The sequence below is a fragment of the Piliocolobus tephrosceles genome, chromosome 1, assembly GCF_002776525.5.
Source record: "Piliocolobus tephrosceles isolate RC106 chromosome 1, ASM277652v3, whole genome shotgun sequence".
In the NCBI taxonomy this organism is placed as follows: domain Eukaryota; kingdom Metazoa; phylum Chordata; class Mammalia; order Primates; family Cercopithecidae; genus Piliocolobus; species Piliocolobus tephrosceles.
This window is the reverse complement of record NC_045434.1, coordinates 101,185,365-101,202,255: the sequence shown is the minus strand read 5'-3', so window position 1 is coordinate 101,202,255 and position 16,891 is coordinate 101,185,365. Positions and strand designations below refer to the sequence as shown.

Genomic DNA, 16,891 nt, shown 5'->3' with positions numbered 1-16,891 from the left:
GATGTGGTGCTGAGAAGAATGTATATTCTGTTGACTTGGGGTGGAGAGTTCTATAGATGTCTATTAGGTCCGCTTGGTGCAGAGATGAGTTCAATTCCTGGATATCCTTGTTAACTTTCTGTCTCGTTGATCTGTCTAATGTTGACAGTGGAGTGTTGAAGTCTCCCATTATTATTGTATGGGAGTCTAAGTCTCTTTGTAAGTCTCTAAGGACTTGCTTTATGAATCTGGGTGCTCCTGTATTGGGTGCATATATATTTAGGATAGTTAGCTCTTCCTGTTGGATTGATCCCTTTGCCATTATGTAATGGCCTTCTTTGTCTCTTTTGATCTTTGATGGTTTAAAGTCTGTTTTATCAGAGACTAGGATTGCAACCCCTGCTTTTTTTTGTTCTCCATTTGCTTGGTAGATCTTCCTCCATCCCTTTATTTTGAGCCTATGTATGTCTCTGCATGTGAGATGGGTCTCCTGAAGACAGCAGACTGATGGGTCTTGACTATCCAGTTTGCCAGTCTGTGTCTTTTAATTGGAGCATTTAGTCCATTTACATTTAAGGTTAATATTGTTATGTGTGAACTTGATCCTGCCATTATGATATTAACTGGTTATTTTGCTCATTAGTTGATGCAGTTTCTTCCTAGCCTCGATGGTCTTTACATTTTGGCATGTTTTTGCAATGGCTGGTACCGGTTGTTCCTTTCCATGTTTAGGGCTTCCTTCAGGGTCTCTTGTAAGGCAGGCCTGGTGGTGACAAAATCTCTAAGCATTTGCTTATCTGTAAAGAATTTTATTTCTCCTTCACTTATGAAACTTAGTTTGGCTGGATATGAAATTCTGGGTTTAAAATTCTTTTCTTTAAGAACGTTGAATATTGGCCCCCACTCTCTTCTGGCTTGTAGAGTTTCTGCCGAGAGATCTGCTGTCAGTCTGATGGGCTTCCCTTTGTGGGTAACCCGACCTTTCTCTCTGGCTGCCCTTTTTTTCCATTTTAAACTCCATAAACTAATCTGAATACTTATCAGGTCCATAAAGATATATTTATGACTTTTTCTTTAAAAGTCTCAGCTGGGCACAGTGGCTCACACCGGTAATCCCAGCACTTTGGGAGGCCAACGCGAACAGATTGCTAGAGTGGAAGTTCAATACCAGCCTAGGCAACACAGGCAACATGGTGAGACCCTCCATCTCAAAAAAAAAAAAAAAAAAAAAACAACGTGTCATTTCTGACATTAAGAGGTCCACATTTTCATTGTTACTGTTCAAACATACACGTGGGGTTAGGTGTAGAAAAGTAAAGGAAGGAAGAAAACAGAGAAAAACAAGGGATTCCTCCTAATGGAACTAGAAAACATTCCATTTGAAGGATACCCCTACAGTTCCCTCTCACTTAAGCAGATGAAAACCAGACCCCAACTCTCACATCTCAGCAGCAGCCTGGATTAGTTTACATGTAGCCACTTTACAGATTTCAAGGAAGCTGGGATCTGAATAGCAATTCCAATCTATCTGGCAATGGCTGCAGTTCAGGATCAGTCTCCCTAGTAATACATTTGTTCTTTCACGTTTCCTAAGTGAATAGCCACTCGTCTAGAGAAAAGCTTAAAACAGTGTAGCAGCTTGTGTTAGCTCCAAGATGACTGAAGTCTGAGCAGGAAATAAGCCCCTTTTCCAAATAAAAGCCAGTGTTCTCTCCCCTTGTTTTTCCACCGAATGTTCTGTATCAGCAGGGTGAGGCCAAATTGTATCCAGGGCTTTGCTGCAGTTCTGTCTTTAGCCTTTTTTTTTTTTTTAACGAGGATTTGGCCATTTAAAAAAAAAAAAAAAAGCAAAATCCTACCACATACAAGAAGAAAAAGAGAGGCATGCTTTCTTTACAAAACAGCTATTTCAAAATCATGATTTTTAAAAAACTATACAGAATGTGGAACGAAGGGGAAAAAAAATGTCTCATGTGGGTTGCGTCGGCACTGCAGCTGCTCCTCATTAAAGCTCCTCTTTACTCCCTCTGGGCTAGTTTCCAGCAGAAAATTCTTTAAACAGAACTCTGCTTTCAACCCACTTTCTTCTTGCGCTGGGCCTCTTGGCCCCCCAATCCGCAGTGGCAGCCTGCCCTAGCTGAGCTCTAGAGGGGGGAGCTGTCGTTAAGGTAAATGAGGTAAGGGCAGGGGAAAAAACTAACAAAACCCAGAAACCAAATTAAGCATCGGTCAGTAACAAAGGTCTGCAGTTTGAAAGGCTCCAAATCAGTCTGTTCTTTCCTGTGACCATAATGCCAGCTTAGTTTCCTGCCCCCCTTCTTTGTCCCCCCTGTTAAAGTAGATAAAAATAATTGCTAACAGCCAAGGCTAGCTGTAACCAGTGAAAGTTCCTATGTAACATTCAATTCCCAAGGCTCTGAATACAAACTTATAGGTACCCCAGAGGCTATAGAATCAAGTCTAAACTTCTAGGCTGGCATTCAGGAGGCCTAACCCACCTACTGGTCTAGCCTCACCGGTCTCTCTCCTTTCAGTACCTCCTGGCTGAGGTCTGATGGGTTTGTCAACTTTTTAATTCTGTCACTCTGTGTAAAGGTAACTAACTAGGTTATGCTAATTACCGACTTTGTTTTAAAAACATGCCTGAGGACTTCTAGTTAACTTCCTGGTAAAGAGGGGAAGAAAAGGGAAGAAGCTCTGTCATACCGACTATTTCTTGCCATTCCCACTCTACTCTCAACCCCACCTTCCCTCAAAAAAAGAAAGAAAAAAAAAGGAAATACTATAGCTTACTCAGCAAAAAGGAAAAACAAAAAGAACTTTTTAAAAAAGTATTTGTGTATAGATTAGTGTCCAGAACTGGGATGCTTGTGGTAAAACACACTTTCTAGTGTAGTTTCTTTTTCTAGGGCCTTACTAGTTCTATGTGAAGGAAACAAAGTATACAATATCTCACTCTCACACACGCGCGCACACACACACACTTTTATCACAACTAATACACAAAGACTACCAAATACTGCAGGGCAGCTCATTTTTCTACTATGTAAATTCAGCTTCCTGGACAGACCATTTCTGCTTTTCTTGTAGAAGTATTTCAGAAAATGTTAATCTTGGTTCCCACATTAGGTTGCATGCTTCCAAATTAAAAGTTTCCCACAGGAAAAGAACTTCACGGGGAATTGTGAGGCTGGGAATTATCTCTGAAACTCCACCTCACTTAGTTTACATGTGTTCAGGTTTTTCACCCCCTCATCTGAATAAAGCATTAAATGCACATTGATTTTAATAAACCTAAACCAAAAAGAAGCTGAAGTCATACGGACTTTAAAGCTGTTGATTCACAGCATCATTCATCTTCACTGCAGACTATGAAATCAGTAACCACTGCAATGAGAAACCATGCTTTATTTATACAAGAACTTTGCAAACATCCTTATCTTCCAGTTTACAGTCTAGGCTCATTTATCAGAACTCAAAGGCTGAGCTGAGCACCTACTCTCTTCAATCATCACTTGAAAGATCAGGAAGGGGCACACAGTGTTAAAAGACTTGTGTTGTTGCTATAACAGAAGGTGGTCTTTCCTCTGTGTTCCAGAACACAATCAGGATCTTACCATATTTCACTGCACTGGACCCTGAGAAAATATCTACTTGTAATTAAAACATGGTAAACACATTCTAGACATATGAGTTTATAAAAAACACCCTTCAATGTAATGGAAAAAACTGAATGAGTTAGCTCAGTTGTTCCCAAGCTATGGGCTGTGGAGTTATTGCAAGGGATCCGCAGTCCTTATAAACCACTTTCTAAACTACTAAACAGTGTCTTGTCCATATTTAAATATATGTATATGCTGTTATGACTAGTAAAATATAAAGATATATTAAATGATTCCTGAATTCTTAGATTTTGACAGTATACATTGTATTCAAACACCACATTGAGAAACTGTTTCATCTCAAGTTCTCTCCTTTATGCACTATACTGCTGCTAAACACTTTTCAGCTCCTAGAAAATGCTACAGTACACCTAAAATTTCATTAAGTCTCAACTTAAATGTTATTTCCTATGAAAAACAGCCTTGACACCCCCTCTGTTCTTATAACCCTGAGACTGTGTCACTCATTAGCCTTTATTATGATTATTTGTTAACAGACTAAAATTATTAATTCTCATACTCCCAGTGTAACACAATGATTGGGATATAGAAGGCATTCAACTATTCAGTGCAGAAGCAAAAGGTCAAAATGAAGGGTTTTGTGGAATCTTTACTAACCCTTAAAAAGACCCTATAAATACACTTGAAGTTTGGGAACAACTAGGTTGAGCTATTTACCTAAAGGATTTTCAAAACTAATTTAAGACTCCTGATATATAGACTACTTCTTAACCCGCGCTCACCCCTAAATCAGTCAAATTATGCCAACTCCATGCAAAGTAGATTATTTTTTAACCACTTTCCCTCCCATCCCCCAAATATGAAGTTAACCAACACACACAGAGAGGCATGTGTGCATATGCAGGCATATACACACACATACACAAACAGTCCTCATTCCCTCTTGCACTTTTATTAGTCTTTCATCGATTGTTGATAAAAGACTGACTACATAAACCACCAGGGACCTGGATCCCTGACTAAAAAAAAAAAAAAAATCCTACAAAGTGGCCTCAATAGCATGAACTGCTAGATTCTGTAGTGACTGCCAGTGAAAATTAAAGAAGATCTCTAGAAAGAAAAATAAGTGTTGGAGCCTTCTTTCCATTCCCCAATGTTGGTGGATGACCACCTTCAAAGTTCTGAAGTCCAAAAAGTATCTAAAAGCAGAATAATTTAAAAAGCTTACTGTTTGGTCTGAAAAGATTTTCCTAGTTCAAAAACAACTGTACCTATTTGGATACCAAAAATGAGAAGATATAGTGCAGAATCTTTAGATTGCCTAATGGGATCTGGAGAAACAGCTCTTAGTCCCAGTCTACATTCTAATGAGTTATGTAATAAAGGCTAATTCACTTAGCTGTATTATGCCTCAGGCTCCTCACTTATAAAACAAAATGAGTGACAAAGGTACTTTCCAAAGTCCCTTTGACCTCCTAAGTGTGATGACTCTATAATCTTGGCCTTTGAAGTCCCTTGGCAATACCAAGGGACATCATGGTATTGGGTGTCTGTGGTTGTATATGTCTTGACCACTGTTCCACTCCAAGCAGGGGATCCTAGGGCAAGAACTGTACTGTGTCTCTTTTTTAATATCCCTCACAGTGCCCATCACCCTCTAGTTGCAGATAGTTCAATACACACTTATGTAAATGAATTGTTCCACAACTCACACTTTCAGCTAGCCCCTCACAGATGCGTAAGAAAGCAAAGAACAACCAAACAGAAGGAACAATATATTTAAACAAGATAAGGGGAATGAAAAAAGAATCTTGCATTTAAAGGGGATAGAAAAGCCTAACCATCTTCTCCCAAACAACTGGCCAACCTGAGAGCCTGTTTTCTTGAGCATAGAGTGGTGGTAGATATCTCAGTCTCTATGGAATCTGACCTGCTGACGAGTTATACAAAGCTAAAACTGACTGAAGTGTGTATGTAAGACAACAGTCTGGGAAGAGAAGCACTAAATTTAAGCTCACAGGGAATCAACCACTTAAGTAAACTCAGATAGAACTTTATCCAGATCTCATTTTTATGCATCCTCTCTACAAAGCATAAATGCTTATCTTACTCACTTCCCATCTCATGATGCTATCATTAATTCTCGTAAAATTTAGAAAAGAATAGGTGATGTCTCCTAATGAGAGAGTTTGCTTCTGTCACGAACTGTGACAGTCAGTGTCAGCCTTTGCCTGGAAGAAAATGAGTCACTTTTTCATTAGTAATCAAGTTATGTCTATTTTTTAAGAGTGACCCAGAAATTCAAGGCCATGAGTTTCAGCAATACAAGACAGAGAATCAGACACCACAAACATCGTATACAAATAGAATTAAGACAGAAAAATTAAAGTCAAGGAGGTACAGAGTTACTTTTCAGGATGATTGAGGTTTCAGAAAGGGCAAGTTGCCCCGAAAAATAATCCTCAAGATGTGTCTGGCTTACACAACAAGAACCAGTATTTCAAAATCTTAAAGTGACAGGCAGTTAAACGACTAAGGCACTACCATCATCTAGGCAAGAGAATCTTAACCACTATCAAATGTTTTCCACACAGAATAGGCAGCCCTAGTTTATTCTGGATAATTGAGGGTTTAGATATGTACTATATAATCAGAGGAAACAAGCAGTAAACGACCTGAGCGAATTTGGGGTAACCAAACACTTGGCTAACAGATGCTTCCTTACTCTGGATCCCTCATATGAATCAGATCTGGTCAGCGATATGCTGGACAGAAGATATTTAAGATACCTGAATTCTCAACTAAGGGAATGAACTATGCAGTACATGAAAACCAACCCTTGGCCGGGCGCAGTGGCTCAAGCCTGTAATCCCAGCACTTTGGGAGGCCGAGATGGGCGGATCACGAGGTCAGGAGATCGAGACCATCCTGGCTAACCCGGTGAAACCCCGTCTCTACTAAAAACTACAAAAAACTAGCCGGGCGAGGTGGCAGGCGCCTGTAGTCCCAGCTACTCGGGAGGCTGAGGCAGGAGAATGGCATAAACCCGGGAGGCGGATCTTGCAGTGAGCCGAGATCCGGCCACTGCACTCCAGCCTGAGCGACAGAGCGAGACTCCGTCTCAAAAAAAAAAAAGAAAACCAACCCTCTTCTTAGTGCCTCTGTTTTTCTGTTACTTCCCCTATCCCAACCCATTCTTGCGCTTGCCTTAGAGATTCTCAGATTCTGATTTTCCTTGCAAAACATGGTCACAAGCCTACCTGGCTCTCGGTCTGGCAGAAGTGCAAGAATCAAGAGTCAAGGCCAAAAAGGTCTGAGGGAAGGAAGGTAATTGCTCCCAGCTTCCGTCTCTTCCTGTCCCCGGGTCCTCTCCTTTACCCTCACTCTAGGCATTCTACCTCCAAACATTCAAGTTAACATGCGCTAAAGGAATGATTTTCTAAATCACTTACCTGTCACTGTGAAACTAGATTAATCCACATACTGGTTTAGTATAACCTCACACAAACTGGTGTATACACAAAAGAGAGCAATCAAGATGTAGAAAATGTTTGAAACTGTGTCATTAAGAAAAAGTGATGAAGAAATTGGTTATTATTCCAGGAAATAACAGTCCCTTCTAGTCTCCTCAGCTCCCTTCCTCTCACCCTTCTCCTACCTATCCATCTTCTAAGGTACCACTAATATTCAAAGATTTAGGATTTAAGCAGTGCACCAAAAGTCCTCTGATTTTACTCTTTCATCCCACAGTAGTTGTTCCTTTGTCTGATTCTCCATAGTTACTATCTGTGCCCCTACACTGGGATATTACAGACTGTTTTATTTTACACATCTCTGTATGGTTCATCTCCCCAGCAAGACTTCAGAAGACTGCCATCATGTCTTACGCAGGACAAACTGCATTCATTGTCAGACACTCTCTGGGTACGTATACTTGTGAATAAAGAAGTCAGGTAACACAGGCCTCTTGGGCTTTTCTGTCTATTGACAATACCTATACAGTGATCAGTTATAGTAGCCTGCTCAATAAATACTAGTGTGATAAAAATGAAACTTTTGTTTGAAAAGTGAGGATTCTATGGTGCTTAGAGTCAATCTAACCTTCAGTGTTCAGCATACAGGATTATAGACAGTGACTGCAGGAAAATGACCTGAATCTATACAGATTTAATACCCTAAATGCTACTGTTCTACATAAATCCTAATCATATTATTTTCTTATTAACACCTACCTTTCTCCTCATATTTATGTGAAGGCAAAAAACTAGATAGAATGCTCTAGTTGAATGTGTTCACTGAATAATATCACCCATCACTTAAATAATGCCTTTCTTAGTCTTTATTTTCACTTTTCTTTCATAAAACCCTTTTCATAAAGATCAAGTAGAAGACTGTTTAGGAGAAGAGCATTTCTTTTTTTTTTTTTTGAGATGGAGTCTCACTCTGTCGCCCAGGCTGGAGTGCAGTGGCGCAATCTCAGCTCACTGCAAGCTCCGCGTCCTGGGTTCACGCCATTCTCCTGCCTCAGCCTCCTGAGTAGCTGGGACTACAAGCACCCGCCACCAAGCCCAGCTAATTTTTTTGTATTTTTAGTAGAGACGGGGTTTCACCGTGTTAGCCAGGATGGTCTCGATCTCTTGACCTCGTGATCTGCCCGCCTGGGCCTCCCAAAGTGCTGGGATTACAGGTGTGAGCCACTGCGCTCGGCTAGGAGAAGAGCATTTCAAGCAGAAATTAACTGCATTACTTTTTCATAGGGGAAGGCTGATGGAGTCTAAGAATTGGCAATACATTTTCGGACACAGAGCACTAAGTGCTAGTGAAGGTCACTGACAGTGAATAAACAGGATCTAGAAAACGTGCAGAAATCCAAGAGAAAATTTAACTTACCTTACATTGGGGTGTAAGGTAAAACTCAACCAGGAGAAATATGAAAACAAAATGCATAACACAGTCACATGTGCACACGTGTGTGCATACACACATATGAAAGGAGGGCAGAAAGACACTAAACTTCATTCCTAACTACTGAATGTTGAGAGGAGGCCTAATGAAAACCTCTATCACACCCACATATTTATGCTAGCTTAACAAATTTCAAAGTGCTTGGAAATTTTTGGATGATTACTTTTTTTCATATTCTGATATCCCCCATTTCTTTGCTATCCTTGATAAGGGCAGATATAGACAAAATAAAAGAATTTAATTAAGCTTCTCCAGATCCTAAAAGAGAAATAACTTCTCATTTTGCTTAGTCACAAAAAAAGGGAGAAAAAAAGAATTCCTATGTGAAATTAATGGTGCTAATGAGACATGCCTGAACAATAAGAAACTTCACATAAGATTATGATTAACCTGGAGACTGTGTTGAAAGAAAGCTACCTAAATTCACATCTATTAATGCCAGGCTGCAGGCCAAAATTTGTTGATTTAATTTCTTGGCAATAACCCAAGACAGCTAAAACGATACAGGCAGAGCCTAAGAACCAGATTCTCCTACCTCTTCACTGAACACTGAAATATATAAAGGTACCAACTGAAAGAATAAAAATTAGTTGAAAAGAGTATGGAAATTATGTTGCTATGTGTTAAGCTACTAACTAGTGAGGCACAGTGGTTCAGGCCTGTAATTCCAGCCCTTTGGGAGGCAGAAGTGGGAGGATCACTTAAGCCCAGGAATTCAAGATCAGCCTGAGCAACATGTGAGATCGTGTCTCTATAAAAAGTTTTAAAAATGGGAGACTGGGCCGGGCGCGGTGGCTCAAGCCTGTAATCCCAGCACTTTGGGAGGCCGAGACGGGTGGATCAGGAGGTCAGGAGATCGAAACCATCCTGGCTAATACGGTGAAACCCCGTCTCTATTAAAAAATACAAAAAACTAGCCGGGTGAGGTGGCAGGTGCCTGTAGTCCCAGCTACTCGGGAGGCTGAGGCAGGAGAATGGCGTAAACCTGGGAGGCGGAGCTTGCAGTGAGCTGAGATCCGGCCACTGCACTCCAGCCTGGGCGATAGAGCGAGACTCCGTCTCAAAAAAAAAAAAAAAAAAAAAAAAATGGGAGACTGAGGCAGGAGGACGGCTTGAGCCTAGGAGGTGGAGGCTGCAGTCATCCATGATTGCCCCACTGAACTCAAGCCTGGGTCACAGAGGGAGATGCTAGTAACCAAGATTTCCTTTACAAAAGACCCCTTAGGGACATATCATATTTGATAAAGGATTTTAATAGGACATAAGTATTAATAAGAATCACTTAGGAATGGTACTGTTAAAGGGTCCAGATCTCAAGTCCTAATACAACGAAAAGCCTCACAGGACATACTCATATGCATCTGTAACTCACTATGCAAATGTAAGGTGCCATATTCAACAACTTGTGACTTTTGTGCTGGCAACATTTATCAGAAATCACTGAATTTAACCTGTCTCAATTTAACAACTGCATAAATCTGTCTGGATTTGCTCCTGTTTCATTAGTAAAAAGAAAGGAGAAGTTTCAAATTAGTTCTCTCTACTGAAGCATACTTTCATGGACAATATCCTCTATCCCTACCTTCACTGCCCTCTTCTCATATTTCATCCATAGTTATTACATTGAGCTTTCATGCAATATTCACCAAACCTGGCCCATGTACACTCACGTAACTACATGCAGATTCAGTGTTCTAGTATGACATGAGGTACTCAAGCCTACCTAATGCTACTGTCTTTAAATTTAGAAATCACATAAAGCAGTGTTTTAATCATATTCCTCATCTGAAAATTCCTCCTTTCGTATACTTTCAAATGTTCCACACTTCCTTTTCAGAAGGTTCCATTTGAACTACCAACTTAAAACAGGTAATTCTGTCCCATTTTATTGATAGGGAAACCGAGACTCAGGGTGACAGCACATTTTCCACGAGTATATCTCAGGTCCGCTAAAGAGTGATGGGATCTTGAGCAAATTATTTAACTTCTCTTAGCTTCCATACAGTCTCTCTCTCACATAAGGATTAAAGTAAATACATGTAAACTACTTAATTGAGAACAGACCCTAAAATGCAATAAGTGCTCAGTACATGTTAGCTAGCATCATAGACTTTAACTTGCCAAAGATCCAATTGTTAATAGGAACCAGGACTCAAATTTAAGTCTATCTGGCATAAAAAGCGTATGTCCTCAGCTGGGCGCTGTGGCTCATGCCTGCAATCCCAGCACTTTGGGAGGCTGAGGTGGGTGGATCATGAGGTCAGGAGATTGAGACCATCCTGGCTAAACACGGTGAAACCCTGTCTCTACTAAAAATACAAAAAATTAGCTGGGCATGGCAGCAGGCGCCTGTAGTCCCGGCTACTCAGGAGGCTGAAGCAGGAGAATGGTGTGAACCTGGGAGGCAGAGCTTGCAGTGAGCCTAGATAGCGCCACTGCACTCCAGCCTGGTGACAGAGCAAGACTCTATCTCAAAAAAAAAAAAAAAACCATGTCCTCTTCATGTCACCAGTCAAGGATCTTCTATGACCCTTACTCCACTCACCAGTGCCAGGCTGAACCATACTAGTTCATGAGACAAAAGAAAAAATCAGTAGTACTGATCTCCTTATTTAAAATTTTGATAATTTTCAATTTATTTTGCATTAATTTTGATTTTTTGAACAACTACATACAAATATTATTGATTTCAATTACTGAGTTGTTTTGGCACTCTCTTAAATTTCACAAGTGAGGCCAGTGCCTTACTCACCTCACCATGGTCCCAGTCCTGCCATTCACTGGTGGCCCCGTACAGAAGGCCACATTATAGTCAGCTTATTTCATACTTGGCTTTACTTTGAATCTCTCTAAGAAGTCCAGGTTAATGAACTGGTAATTATTTTACGACTTCCCAAAGAAGTGTGAAATAATATGATAACAATATTGATTAATTGCAACTACTACCACATACTTGAGTTATCTGTTATATGTGGTATACATAAATAGCATGTAATAAATAACTCTTGAATTAAGAAATCCTGAACACATTACACTTTAAGAAAAGATTACTCTATGAAAGGTATTTAATGAGCCAAAAAACAGCATTCTTTGTTTTATGTTAAAAAGATAAACAAACTATGGAAGAGTGGCCAAGCCTCTGCTATCATTTTCCAGAAAAACTATATACACAATATTCAGCTAAATAGGCACCCTACTTGAAGGAACTAGGCTGGCAGAACCAGTTTCAGCTGAGAAGAAAGAGAAAGTGATTTAACAGCTGATATTTTTCCCTGTCTATTTCTTTGATCTGACAATGCCTCTGTGCTTCCGTGAATGCACTCACAAGAAGGTGAAGGAAAGGGAAAAATGCTGAGTCAGCCATGACTTCTGAAAATGCCTTTCTGGGGGAGAAGCACCACAACACAAACATTGCCAATGCATCCTCCATAAAAAGCTAGGTTCTAAGGGATTATGAGTGTCTCTACTCTCTACTTACTATACAGACATCTACCAAGAAGACAAAGAAGGCAATGGCTCTAGTTTTTCTTGGATGGATTCAGGAGATCTGGACCACCAACATGACTCCCTAATCCTGGCAAGGAAAATTGTTAGCTGTTAATGTTTAATGTTTATTACAGCTAGCAGACAAGTTTTAGATAAAACGTGACACAAAGTTGTATTTTATAGCACTTTATATTTATAATAATTTACCTTAAAGTGTAGTTTTTAGATCAGCACTTTGGCAAAAAGTAGACATTCTCAAATGCAAGCACCCATCTATAGGAACGTATACAACGCATGGTGACTTTCTGCTGCTACACAAACACTATGTTAGATATTTACCAAGTGGTATGTAGGAAATTCTGAAAGACCTCTTTATATTTCCAATTTTCATCATTAAAAATAATTGCAGAGTAACTTATATCAGACTAACCCTCTTGCTCTGGACAAAATATCAAAGGCACTAGAGAACCACTGAAAGCAGGCATAAACTAGAAGGGATATAAGCCTCAGAAAAAGCGAAGTAAACTATATGAAACCCACATTTACAGCTTCTTTTTTTTCCATGAAGGTACACCCCAGTCCATGCAGCAGAAGAGGAACAGTGTGTAAGCAGAAAACGGAAGTCCTGCTATGCTGAGGAGTCAGAGGTATCTGGAGCTGTCACAGCAGCTAGAACATGAGGAAAAATCCTGGAAAAGGCAGAACCACAGAGTGGGTAGCTTCAAAGGATGCATACAACTCTGCTCAAATCCTTAAATAATTCCTGACTATGCATGAGCAAGATAAGATTCAGAAACCCAAGAGGAAGTAAGAGCTGGACAGCTGAAAAGACTAAGTAGAAGGCTCCTGGGGCTGGGGGTTCCGTTCTGTCTTAGAGGGCCTTAAGGAATACCTCAGGGCTTGGTAGGCCCCTCACACTTTCCACTGAACCCCCAGGAGGGTCACATCTTGGGAATAAGAGCCCTATCCCACGACTAAGATTTATGTCACTGGACTAAGGGCAGAACAGAAGTAGGCCCACCCTAACGTGTCCTAAAATCTAGCATCCATAGGATCAAGATGATCTGCCAATCTTGACAAAATTCAACGTTCTTTAGTGGGAGACAAACTTTAAAATCTGTCACCCACAACGTCCACTAAAATAATGTAAAAGTACCATACATGTGTAAAGTAAAGGGAAACTGTACCCATTGTCCAAAGAAAGAGCAGTTGATAGAAACAGAAACACATCCACAGACAACCCAGATTTTAAGAACTAGCAGACAAAGATTTTAAATAACTACAATAAATATGTCCTCAAAATGTACATTTTGTCAATTATACAAATCATAACCTAACCTACCCCCAGAATTCTAGTGAACTTGAGTTGTCCATGATCTTTAATCAAATTGGGATTTAGAATGGTTTATATTTGAAAGCCCGAAGCAAACAACTTTAAAGTGATTAATGACATCAAATTTAATTATATATTTACACCTCCCAGAAGGACAAGAGAAAGAATAAAATATCTTATCTCTCTGTAGTGAGAGGGCTTTACTAAGATTTGACAGTAGTTATTTAACAGCAATAATTGAGTTTTATGCAAGATTACACAGGTTCTCCTTATCTGGCATCAAAATCTAATCACAGACTGATAGGGTACTTAGGCTCCCAAAAGTGAGAAAAAACAGTTGAGCTGAGTACAAAACTAATCTTCAAAAGTACTTATCTTCATCTGTCAATGTGATCTTATCAAGGATTTTTATAATTTCTATAAACAATCATTATATTTTAGCTGAATCAGTAGCATTATGCTGTCTAAACAGATAGTCGGATTCCTTCTATTTTAAAACATTTTCTACCAGTTCCCATCCCACCACTCACCACTCACCCCCACCCTGGCCCTGTAAAAGGAATTTGGCTTCAACTTTCTTTTCTTAATCCACTAAGCAATCTCATGAATAAAAAGATAATCGCATGCCCTGCATGCCTGATAGAATTTTTTATAAACCTTCTAAGTGTTTTAATATTTATTTACTATTTTGTGAAAATAATATTTACTGAACAAGCTAGATCATCTTCTTTCTCCATAGAAAAAAATGTAAGGTTGGTGAAAATATACTGAAAGCTCTGCTAAGTATACATTATTTTTGCATAAAATTTTGCTTAAAATTCTGTGGAGGTTGGCAAAAAAGCACTGTAGAATGATTGACATGGCTGCCTTGATATTGTTCTTGCTTTTTCTATGTTCACTTATGTTGACCCTGCCACTCCTAAAGATGCTAATATTACTTTTGCTGAGGTAGGGAATCACTCTCTTTATACAAGTTTTGTTGTTCATCTTGGTCTCCCAAAAGGATGGCCTCAGCAAATTTTTTCTTACTCTCTCTCAAGGAGCCTGTTTCCCTCAAAACAGGAAAGACATCTGAGGGACACACCCAGAACTGTATCCATAAGCATTCCATCCTATCAACAATTAACAAGTACCCAGGGACAGAATTTAGGCAGCTCCATTTTCATCAACCACAGGTGCCTGCCCTCAGCAGTGTTCTCCAGGAACTGGTGGCAACTTCATCTCTCCAACCTTGGTTGGCAAGTATGAGACTAGTAACCCAACAGTCCAACAAAGAACTACTGGACTTCTTCCCAACAGTGACCCTTAGGTGTCCTCTCCTGGTAAGTGCTCAGAGATTGGTCTCCCCTAGAAACCTTCTCTCCCCATGTCAGACCAAAAATACATAGGCAAACACTTAGAACCTATTCGAAATTCTCCACATGTAAGTCACCAAGTTGAAAGACCTTCAAATAGAACTAATTTACCTCTCTGTGGGGTATTACCATCCTGAATGCTATGTGAAGTAAATATATATTTTTTTAATTTTACTTTTAAGTTCTGGGATACATGTGCAGAACGTGCAGGTTTGTTATATAGGTATACATGTGCCATGGTGGTTTGCTGCACCTATCAACCCATCATCTATGTTTTAAGCTCCACATGCATTAGGTATTTGTCCTAATGCTCTCCCTCCCCTTTCCCTCCATCCCCCAATAGGTCCCAGTGTGTCATGTTCCCCTCCCTGTGTCCATGTCTTCTCATTGTTCAACTCCCACTTATGAGTGAGAACATGCAGTGTTTAGTTTTCTGTTCCTATGTTAGTTTGCTGAGAATGATGGCTTCCGGCTTCATCCATGTCCCTGCAAAGGACATGAACTCATTCTTTTTCATGGCTGCAAAGTATTCCATGGTGTATACGTGCCACATTTTCTTTATCCAGTCTATCATTGTTGGGCATCTGGGTTTGTTCCAAGTCTTTCCTACTATAAATAGTGCTGCAATAAACATACATGTGCATGTGTCCTTATAGTAGAATGATTTATAATCCTTTGGGTATATACCCAGTAATGGGATTGCTGGGTCAAATGGTATTTCCGGTTCTAAATCCTTGAGGAATCACCACACCGAAATTTTTAAAGGAGAGAACCAGTGTCTTCTTATTTAACATAAATAGATAAGAAACATGTGCATGATGATATCTACTTAGCACCTTTTAGTTTAAGAAACACATTGTTGTACAATAACTACACTAGGCACTGTACTAGGCATTAACTATGCAAAAAATGCATAAGACTGAGACCTCACGTTCTAGTAGAAGAAACACATCAACAAATGACCATAATGCAATGGGGTTAACTACCACAAGAGTTGAATAACAGAATAAAGCAAGCAACTAAGGCACCAAATGCCACAAAGAGACTAAACAAGATTTTAGTGGCCAACTCTAAGGTATTAAGTTCCCTCCCTTATTATCTCCAGTTGTATCTCCATTCTTAGAGGAGAATACACCACATTTTTCCCCCAGCTAGAAAAACTAAATGAGCAGCCCATAATAAGCTACATAAAACCTTTATTTCCAATGTTATCTTTATTCCAATCCAAACAACCTATTGTTAAGCTTTACTGTCATCACAGCTTAAAATATTTTCACTTTAGTGAAGAAAATCATTTCTGACGTGAAAAAAAAATCTTGTTTATAACATTAAAAAACAAAATCCTGGTGTCAGAACAGATCTCATTGGAAAAAAGCTGTAATTACATTTCTGGTAAGAAATAAAAATGTGTTGGATAAACTCACGTAAAATGCTTATTAAGCAAGTACCTCTACCAAAGCAAAGAAAAATTACTCCTCACAAAAGTGAAGGAAGAGAAATTTCATATTACCAAATCTTATTTATCCAGCATCTTCCCTGAAATAAATAGAATGGATATATATTCCTCTCAAAAATTTTCAATTGAGGTAGAAGAAAAAAAATTATTTGGAGGAAACCTAGAAAAGCTATTATGAAATTATCTCACAGCCTTCTTCAAACAAACAAAATGTCTTGGCTAGAGCACATGGTTGGAGAAAAAAGGAAAAAAAAAAAATGCTCTAAAGCCAAGAACTAGCCTACATTTTCCTTCATCCTTACTCTTTTATCCCCATATAATAATACACACTCACAGCCCCTGCTCCCCGCCCCATCTACACATATGCATACATCTTCCTTTCTCACTGTCTCACTTTCAGAATTAGATTTTTTACACTAGAAAACAAATACGAATATAATATTCACTTATACTGGGCAGAATATTAAAGTTGATATCTATTTGGTTTTACTTAAAAACAAAATCATAGTTAACATGTTAAGGGGAGACTCTAAGAGTATGCCTTAAACTGAAAAACACAAGGGAATCTACTATACATATATATATGTGTGTGTGTATATATATATGTATATATGTGTATATATACGTGTGTGTGTGTGTGTATATATATATATATATTTTTTTTTTTTGAGTGCAATGGCATGGTCTCAGCTCA

The 16,891-nt window shown here is 39.2% G+C and overlaps 1 protein-coding gene across 4 annotated transcripts in view; it reads right to left on the bottom strand.

The window, feature by feature from the left end:
• Nucleotides 1-16,891, bottom strand: part of NOTCH2 (notch receptor 2) — a 200,460-nt gene that overhangs the window by 110,991 nt on the left and 72,578 nt on the right. The gene's annotated exons all lie outside the window — the stretch shown is intronic.